This window comes from Symphalangus syndactylus, chromosome 1 (genome assembly GCF_028878055.3).
Source record: "Symphalangus syndactylus isolate Jambi chromosome 1, NHGRI_mSymSyn1-v2.1_pri, whole genome shotgun sequence".
Classification (NCBI taxonomy): Eukaryota; Metazoa; Chordata; class Mammalia; order Primates; family Hylobatidae; genus Symphalangus; species Symphalangus syndactylus.
Window position 1 is genome coordinate 115,607,496 of NC_072423.2, and position 9,386 is coordinate 115,616,881.

The window sequence follows — 9,386 nt, forward strand, 5'->3', positions numbered from 1 at the left end:
CTTCTCCGCTTTTAAGTGTACCTGGTATTTAGCAGTGTGAGTTTGTGTCAGTCAGGGTTCAGTACAGGAAATAGAGCAGAAAAGGATTTAACACAGGGAACTGTGCTTACAAAAGTTGATGGAAGCGGTGGGAAAGTGAAGTCTGGGGGCACCACTGGCCCGTGGACTTCAAGATCCAGCCTCACAGCCGAGGTCTGCAGGCAGGAGGTCACCGCCACGAAGCTGCGATGGCAGTACCCATGCCCACAGGAGCTTAACTGCCAGCACTCTCTGCACCACGTCTCCCTTCCTGTGTTAGTTTCCTGTGGCTGCGAAAACACAGAACCACACACTGGATGGCTTAAACAACACTAATTTATTCTCTCACAGTTTTGGGGGCCAGAAGTCTGAAATCAAAGTTTCCACAGGGCCATGCTCTGTCTGAGACTCCGGGTAGAATCCTTCCTGCATCTTTCCAGCCTCTGTTGGTGGCCAGCAATCCTTGGCGCTCCTTCCGCCTGTGTCTCTCCACACTCTGCCTCTGCATCACATGGAATTCTCCCTGTGTGTCTGTCTCCACATGGCATTTTCCTCTCATAAGAATACCAGTCAGCCGGGTGCGGTGGCTCACACCTATAATCCCAGCACTTTGGGAGGCGAAGGCGGGTGGATCACTTGAGGTCAGCAGTTCAAGACCAGCCTGGGTAACATGGGGAAACCCCATCTCTACTAAAAATACAAAAATTAGCCAAGTGTGGTGGCATGCACCTGTAGTCCCAGCTACTTGGGAGGCTGAGGCAGGAGAATTGCTTGAACCTGGGAGGCAGAGGCTCCAGTGAGCTGAGATCGTGCCACTGCACTCCAGCCTGGGTGACAGAGCAAGACTCTATCTCCAAAAAAAAATAAATAAAAATAAAAGTAAAAAAAGAATACCAGTCATATTGGATTGGGGTCCACTCCAATGACCCCTTCTTAAAGTGATTACATCTATAAATACCCTATTCCCAAATAAGGGGAATTCACATTCACAGGTACTCAACCTTAGAACTTCCACAGATCTTTATGGGGAACACAATTTAACCCATAACTCTAAGCTAGTATTGAAACATCTCATTGGCAGAACCTCATTCACGTCCAGATCCCCAGCCAAGCAGTCTGGGAAACACAGTACTAACTTTTGGACTCTCCAAATAGAGTGAGGTTGAATAGAAAGAGGAGAGCCTGCCTGTGTGTCCAGCCCAGGAGGCCACTGTACAAGCACCATTGCGTTCTGACTGAGCAGACAATGTAATTGTGCTACACAGAATGAGAGATGTTTCAGGGGAGTGGTTAGCTGCACGGGCTCTGATGTCGGATTGTCAGCCCTTCCCCCGCTGGCTGTGAGGCCTTGGACTAGTTACTTCTCCTCTGTAAGCCTCAGCTTTCCCACCTGTAAACGTGAATAATAATCACAGCCATTTCTCAGGGTTTAAGTGAGGGTTAAATGAGACAATGGACTTAAAGTCCCAGGGGCCAGGCATACAGTAAGCAGTCTACAGATGGTAACTTCTATGAAATTACCAAACTTATTAGGTTTATTCTGTGTCCCACCATGGTAGAGAATTGGATGAACCAGAAGCAGAGACGCACTGTATAGAAGAGTCCCCGGAATATTTAGAACCTTATGTAAAAATCAGAAACTCCAAGAATGCCAGCCAAGGCATAAATTTTCTGAGGTAAGAATTTTCTCATTCCAAGCAATGACCCATCAGAGAATCAAGAAGCTAAGGGATTTGTGTCTAGAATAGATTTATTCGAGTTCTGTTTGGGATGACCTAACTTTAGTTGAGATAGAAAATAAAAAGTGGTTGTCAACCTGTACATGGGTGTTTTCCTACACAAGTATTGTTCCATGTTTATCTTCATGAAAAAGGGAAACCAAAGTCGTATTAGCCATACTTAGGATTCAGATCACAGATTTTTTTTCATTTTAACACGCACAGTAGATCAGACATAGCTTTGTGGTAGTCAGCGCAACCTGGATAGAAACACATTTTGAGTTTTTCTCTTATTAAATCTGTCTCTTTAAGTGTGATAAAGCAGTTGAGACAGAAATCAGATATTTACTCCTCAGACTGGAGTAAAATTTTCATAGAGAAATTTAGCTGATAAATATTAAGCATTATGCAATTCAATAATAAAACAATCTAACACAAAAAAAAAGCAAAAAAATCGAGCATTTCGCCAATGAAGATATACAAATTGCCAATAAACACTTGAAAAGATGCTCAGCATCACTGGGGAAATGCCAAGTAAAACCACAATGATACACCACAACACAGCGATGAGAATAGCTAAAACAAATAAACAAAATAAACTGAGAATGCCGAGGACTGACAAGGATGTGGAGCAGCCAGATCTCTCATACATTGCCAGGCAAAATGCAGAGCGGTGCAGCCATTCTGGAAAACAATGTGACAGGATCTTTTAAAGTTAAACCTAAACTTACTATAAGACCCATTCATTCCACTTCTAGATATTTGCCTAATAAGAATGAAAACATATGTTCATGCAAAGATGTGTACATGAACGTTCATAGCAGTTTTATTCAGATCCACCTAGGAGCAACCCAAATGTCCATTAATGTGAATGGAAAAACAGGCTGTAGAATGTGCATGCAGTGGAATACCACTTGTCAATAAAAAGGAACAAAATAGCAATGTGTGGGACAACACAGAAGAATCAGAAAGCATTATGTTAAAGAAGTCAAAAGATCATGTATTATGTGAGTGCACTTACGTGCAATTCTAGAAAAGGCAAAGCTATAAGGACAGAAGGCAGATCAGTGGCTGCCTGAGGACAGAAGCAACTGCACAGGGACACAAGGAAGTGGTTAGGGTCAGCGGATTGTTCTCGTCTGGATTGCGTTGGTGGGTGGGTTGCTGAATCCTCTTCCTAGAAGTTGCATTTATCCTGGGGAGGGCCGAGAGAGGACAGCATCTTGCCACTGTGGGGCCCGGAGAAAGAAAAAAAAGAGAATGGATGATTGGTATCATTTTCTGTGTTTTCCTCTTTGCCCACAGCAGATTTCTAACAGGGCTGTTTTCCTTTTTAAATGCTGAAATGATTTAAACCATACAGGCGGTGGGGAAGAGCTACATCAGGCTGTTGTAAACCGTTGGAGCTAGCCTAGAACCTTCTCTGATGCCCCTTCCACCTACAGCTTCTCTGCCTCAAATCCGATTTCCTGTTCCTGGTGTCCAGGGCAGCATGGTGGCCCTTCCAGTCCCAGACCTCACTCAGATTCCCTCCAGCTCTCTTCTCTTTCCTCTCTCTCTCCCTCTCCAAGCTGAATTGCTACATTTTAAAGTTAATCTATGACAAGATGAGCTGAATGTGACTCAGGATGTGGAAAAATGAAAATCCTGGAACAGTTGGAGGGAGCAGGGGGAGTCCCTGGGCTTCCCTCTGCAGCCTGTGCATGGGGACCCAAGCCATCAAGGACTGAGCATCTGTGTCCACAGTGGCCTGAGATCAGTCATGTTTGGGTTTCTTGCTCCTCTCCTGACGCTCATGTGTCTACTGCAGACTTTTAGAGAAATAGGGTGAGTAATTCATTCCAGCGCCTTCTCTGTGCCAGACACTGCTCCAGGTGCTGGGCACTCCAAGACCACTGAAGGAAGTCTCCCCCTTCTAGGCACTCACTGTCTGGTTGGAGGAGGTAGACCAGCCAGTGGTGACTGCAACATGGAAAACACAGAAGGAAGATTTAGAGAAGCCACTCTGGGAACATAAAGGACAAAAGCTTTTTCTGCATGCTGGTTTTTTTTTTTTTTTTAAATAGGAAATTGCTTTCTATCTACTTCCTATTACAGATGTCTTTTAAAAAATCAGCCTCATGGGGCACCAAATAATAAGCCTGTAGGAGATGTTCTCATGCCCAGGGCCAGCCTGGGCCAGGCTTTCTTTGAAGGTAGGCACCTTCCTCTGTGCTGTAGTTCAGCCGAGGGAAGATCAAGGGGCAAATCCAAATGGGGCTGGATCCACGAAGAGCGGCTGGGGAGAGAGGAATGAAGTAAGTGGGAGGTGGGGAGGCAGGGTCAGGAGGAGCTTTGAGCTTCATCCTGGTGGTTGATCACAGGGTCCCTGTGGCCACAGGAGGGGGCATGACCCGGGGCTTTCCTGGGATCACCTGGGGGTAGACCTCTGCAAGGGCAGCGTGCACCCAGCCTGTGCTGGACATCTCCTGTGTGCCAGGCACTACGCCAAGGGCTTCCTCTGTGCCTTGCCCCAGAGTTCTCTCAACAGGTAGATCCGAGATTACTTTTTATTTTCCAACATATATGACACAGGATTACTCTTCTTAATATAAAGGACTCTTTGCGTCCACAGAAAAAAATATAGATTAGATGAAAAAGAAACACATCTAATGAACATATGGAAGTATGCTCAGTTTCCTTAAATGGGTACAAAAGCTCAAATTAGATATCATTATTTTTTTTACCTTTCAAAATTTTTTTAAAGAAAGTTCTGGCTTGGTGAAGTTTTGGCAAAATGAGAAGACTCATACATGGCTGGTGGATGTATAAATTAATACAAGCATGGCAGGATGGCAGGATTACAGGCTACCTTCATTTTTTTTTCTCTAAGTTTTTCTACAATGAACTTGGTATTATTATCACAGAAAAAGATTATTTTAAAAATCTGTGTACTTGTCCAAAAATGAATCTAATCAAGACTTGAGCCCTAACTTCCACTTTGCATGAGAGACAGAGAAACAAGTTAAATAACACCATGAAGAAACGATCTGACAAAATCCAGAAGGTGGAATATTCAGTAAAGAAATTGATCATTTTCTCCAAAAGTCAACATAATAAGGGACAAAAAGGTGGGGGAACTATTTTAGACTAACACAGACTAAAGGTGCACAGGGACTGAACACAATGCCCAAACCTTGATGGGGTCCTGACTCAGAACCAAGTCTCAAAGACACTGTAGGGACAGATGAGGAAAGTTGAAGGTGGATTTGTGTCTTGGTTTTCTCTTGGCCACACTACAGATATGCTGCTCAGTTCACAACTACCTGATCTGCAGAAGTTTCACCCCCAGAATCACGGTCTGTATTAGATATACCCAGAGAAGCCATCACAGTATGTTGCTAAACCTAGGAGGAATTATGCACAACTTCAAAATAGCAAAATTTCCTTCTCCATTTTATATAAAATACCTATCAGAAAACTCTCTAAAATCAGTCTAGCTCTACTAAACTTTCAGTACGTACCCAGTTATTAAAAATTGATTTCTTGGCTTATTGGACAAGTAATTATTCCTGTGACTCCCATGTGGTAGAGCAACATGAGGCACAGAGGGTGGGTGGAGGAAGACAAAGGAGACTGCCTGGCACTGTACCCCCATCTCCCCACAGGTACCCGGCATCATCCAAGTCAATCCTGAGCCCCAGGGAGGTTGGGGGTTTCTATGTCTAATTAACAAAAGAAACTCTTGGTTGAGGGCCCAGAATTTCTATTAGTTTGTGTATATTCTCAATGTATTTTTTTTTTTATTAATTTTTTTTGCATACAAAAAACAATAAACATTTTCCAAAAATACATACAAACAAAAAGATGCGTATCAAACATATTAGGAAGGTTGCACATGGGAAGTTGGGGAATAGAAATGGGGGGTGGGAGTTAAAATAAATGAGAGAGAGACTTTATATGGATCAGTGATAATAACTCAATCCTCTATTTGACAAAGAAGAGGGAGAAGGAAGAGGAAGAAAAAGGAAGTGGGATAACGGATCAGAAAGGGAGGAAAATAGAAAAAATTAGAGTATGACTCCAGGGTAGACCTGTTTTGTTGTCACTGAGTTGGTTGGTTGGTCTGTCTGTTGTATTCTTCATGTTTCGCCAAGTTGGCCAGACTGGTCTTGAACTCCTAGCCCGAAGTGATCAACCCGCCTCGCCCCCCAGAGTGCCGGGACCACAGGCGTGAGCCACCACGTCCAGCCCCCACATTGCTTCTGGCCTCCGTGGCAGACCTCCCAGACGGAGCGGCCAGGCAGAGGAGCTCCTCACTTCTACCCAGACACGGGGCGGCCGGGCAGAGGAGCTCCTCACTTCCCAGACGGGGCGGGAAGGCAGAGACGCTCCTCACTTCTTCCCAGACGATAGGTGGCCGGGCAGAGGCGCTCCTCACTTCCCAGACGATGGGTGGCCGGGCAGAGGCGCTCCTCACTTCTTCCCGGACGGGGCGGCCGGGCAGAGGCACTCCTCACTTCCCAGACAATGGGTGGCCGGGCAGAGGCGCTCCTCACTTCCCAGATGGGGCAGCCGGGCAGAGGCGCTCCTCACTTTCCAGACGATGGGTGGCCGGGCAGAGGCGCTCCTCAGCTCCCAGACGATGGGTGGCCGGGCAGAGGCGCTCCTCACCTCCCAGACGATGGGCGGCCGGGCAGAGGCGCTCCTCACCTCCCAGACGATGGGTAGCCGGGCAGAGGCGCTCCTCACCTCCCAGACGGGGCGGCCGGGCAGAGGCGCTCCTCACTTCTTCCCGGACGGGGCGGCCGGGCATAGGCGCTCCTCACTTCTTCCCGACGGGGCGGCCGGGCAGAGGCGCTCCTCACTTCTTCCCGGACGGGGCGGCCGGGCAGAGGCGCTCCTCACTTCTTCCCGGACAGGGCGGCCGGGCAGAGGCGCTCCTCACTTCTTCCCGGACGGGGCGGCCGGGCAGAGGCGCTCCTCACTTCTTCCTGGACGGGGCGCCCGGGCAGAGGCGCTCCTCACTTCTTCCCGGACGGGGGCAGAGGCGCTGCTCACTTCCCAGACGGGGCGGCCGGGAGGGCCCAGAATTTCTATACAAGTGGCCAATTTTAGCTCACAAAATTTTGCTATTTGGTTCAAAAACCTCTGTTTGAGGGTGGAGGGACAAAAATATCTAACTGCTAATAATTGTCCCTAAGGTTTAGACAGTGGCCTATAATTTACAGAATTATTACACAGACACATTACATTGAAGAGACTCCAAATCTAAGTGGGCAACTGTTCCTTTCAGGCTCAGACTGCTTCCTGGCTGGAGAGACTTTTCCCTGGTCTGCAATGTCATCTCTGGTGCAGGATACCAAAGAGTGGGGAGCCCATGAACCTGTGTGGTAGGTAAAGTAGGAACTGTTATCCCCATTTTACAGACCATAAAAAGCAAAATTATGTTTATATGTAATATATAAAATATATATGCATTGATATATTTTACATATACTGTATATAACATATAAAATAGAGGAGATGGAGGCCAAGTGCAGTGGCTCACGCCTGTAATCCCATTACTTTGGGAGGCCAAGACAGGTGGATCACAAGGTCAAGAGATTGAGACCATCCTGGCTAACACGGTGAAACCCCATCTCTACTAAAAATACAAAAAATTAGCCGGGCGTGGTTGTGGGCGCCTGTAGTCCCAGCTACTCAGGAGGCTGAGGCAGGAGAATGGCGTGAACCTGGGAGGCAGAGCTTGCAGTGAGCGGAGATCGCACCAGTGCACTCCAGCCTGGGCGACAGAGCGAGACTCTGTCTCAGAAATATATGTGTGTGTGTGTGTGTGTGTGTGTGTGTGTGTGTGTGTGTGTATTATATGAGATGGACACTGAGAGAGGCTTCAAATGCCAACTCCCCACAAAATGCCACCTAAATAACCTGTGGAGCCAGCAGAGCTCAGCTGATTGCTTTCTTTAAGAGAGGCCACTGCCTCAGAACAGGCAGCTCAAGGGTGCCATATTTATGTGATTTGGGGGATATAGTTTAAGATGAGTCTTCACTGGGGTGCAGTTGACTGGCTGGGATTAGATGAAGTGCTTCACTCCCATCCTCCCAGGCTAGAGTGCAGTGGTGTGATCACGGCTCACTGCAGCCTCGACCTTCTAGATTCAAGTGATTCTCCCACCTCAGCCTGGGACTTTAGGTGTGCACCACCATGCTTGGCTAATTTTCATATTTTTTATAAAGATGGTGTCTCATCATTTTGCCCAGGCTGGTCTCAAATGCCTGGGCTCAGGCAATCTATTTGCCTCAGCCTCCCAAAGTGCTGGGATTACAGGCATGAGCCACCACGCCCGGCCTGAAGTTACAGATATAACCTTTGAGGATTGGGAGGCACAGAGTGGGGAAAGTTTGAATGAACCTTAAGAGTAAACACTTGCTTGATAAGCCCTACTGAACAATGTATTGTTTGAGAAAGGGTCTTTTTACCCAAATGAAGTCTAGTTGAGTGGTAAGTAAAAGTGCAGATAAATGGATTTTCAGAAAGTTAACAAAACAAATAATAAAGTTATTTATAACTTTTTCTTACTGGGCAGGAATTTCTTGCAGAGAATGGGGGGATAATTTTAATGTAGACAGTCTTAGTACTTAATCCCATTAAATGTGGGGCTGCAGGTGGCTTCCTTCTCAGAGAGCAGTAGGGCACAAGGTCCCTCCATGAGAAGTTGGGTGCGCTGAAACTTGCCCTCAGTCTCCCGGATCCAGGCTCCTGCCCCTGCCCTCACACCACAATGCCAGTCTTCAACAGTAGTGCTGAGCTTACCCTGCTCATGCTGCTACAAGACCCCTCTGATAGAGTTCAATCAGGCTGTGCACTAGATGCCAACTCATGACCATGGTGGCTCCTCAGTGGGTACTGGGGTAAAAGCACAGGGCAGGGTCTCAGGAGAGGGTGCTATGGCCCTGGAGTGAGCGAGCCCCAAGAATAATGTGAAGAGTGTCCCCCCAAAATTCAGGTCTACTTGGATCTTATTTGGAGATAGGGTCTTTGTAGATGTAATTAGTTAGGATGAGGTCATACTGGATTAGGGTGGGCCCTAAATCCAATGACTAATGTCCTCCCAAGAAGGTCACATAAAGACACAGGAAAGAAGGCTCTGTGACATCATGACAGTGGCAGAGATTGGCTACAAACCAAGGAACACCAACGATTTGGGGCAATCACTAGAAGCCAGGAAGGGGCATGGAAGGATTCTCCCCTAGAGCCTTCAGAGGGAGCATGAGACACCTTGATTCAGACTTCTGGCCTCCAGAACCGTGAGAGAATACGTGTCTGTGGTTTTAAGCCCCCAGCTGGTGGCACTTTGTTATAGTAACCATGAGAAACAAATGTGGATGCTGCCTGATCAGATCTGCCAAGTGCAGCACACACCTGGGCTTGTTACCCCTGAGTGGGAGCCCACAGCACCCTGGGTGGGATGGGAAGCCTCCCTAGGACTGTGGAGGGGCAGGGGCAACCTCAGGAAGACAGGGTGGGGTGTCCAGATCACAGCCTTTTCTGGCAGTCTGTCCATTCTGCCAACATTCAAGAAAGGACTCTTTAAAAAAAAAATGTCCCCCAACAAAATCAATTCTGGAAAAGCTTCACAACACAACACAGCTCCCCACTGTGCCTCT

At 47.1% G+C, this 9,386-nt stretch overlaps 1 long non-coding RNA gene across 1 annotated transcript; it reads right to left on the reverse strand.

Annotated features, from left to right (window-relative positions):
• Window positions 1–2,716: 2,716 nt before the first annotated feature.
• Window positions 2,717–7,015, reverse strand: LOC129491024 (uncharacterized). Its single transcript, XR_008660434.2, has 3 exons — window positions 6,969–7,015; window positions 3,664–3,698; window positions 2,717–2,965 (listed from the first exon to the last, which is right to left on the reverse strand). It is a non-coding gene; the product is annotated as an uncharacterized lncRNA (long non-coding RNA).
• Between the last annotated feature and the right edge of the window lie 2,371 nt (window positions 7,016–9,386).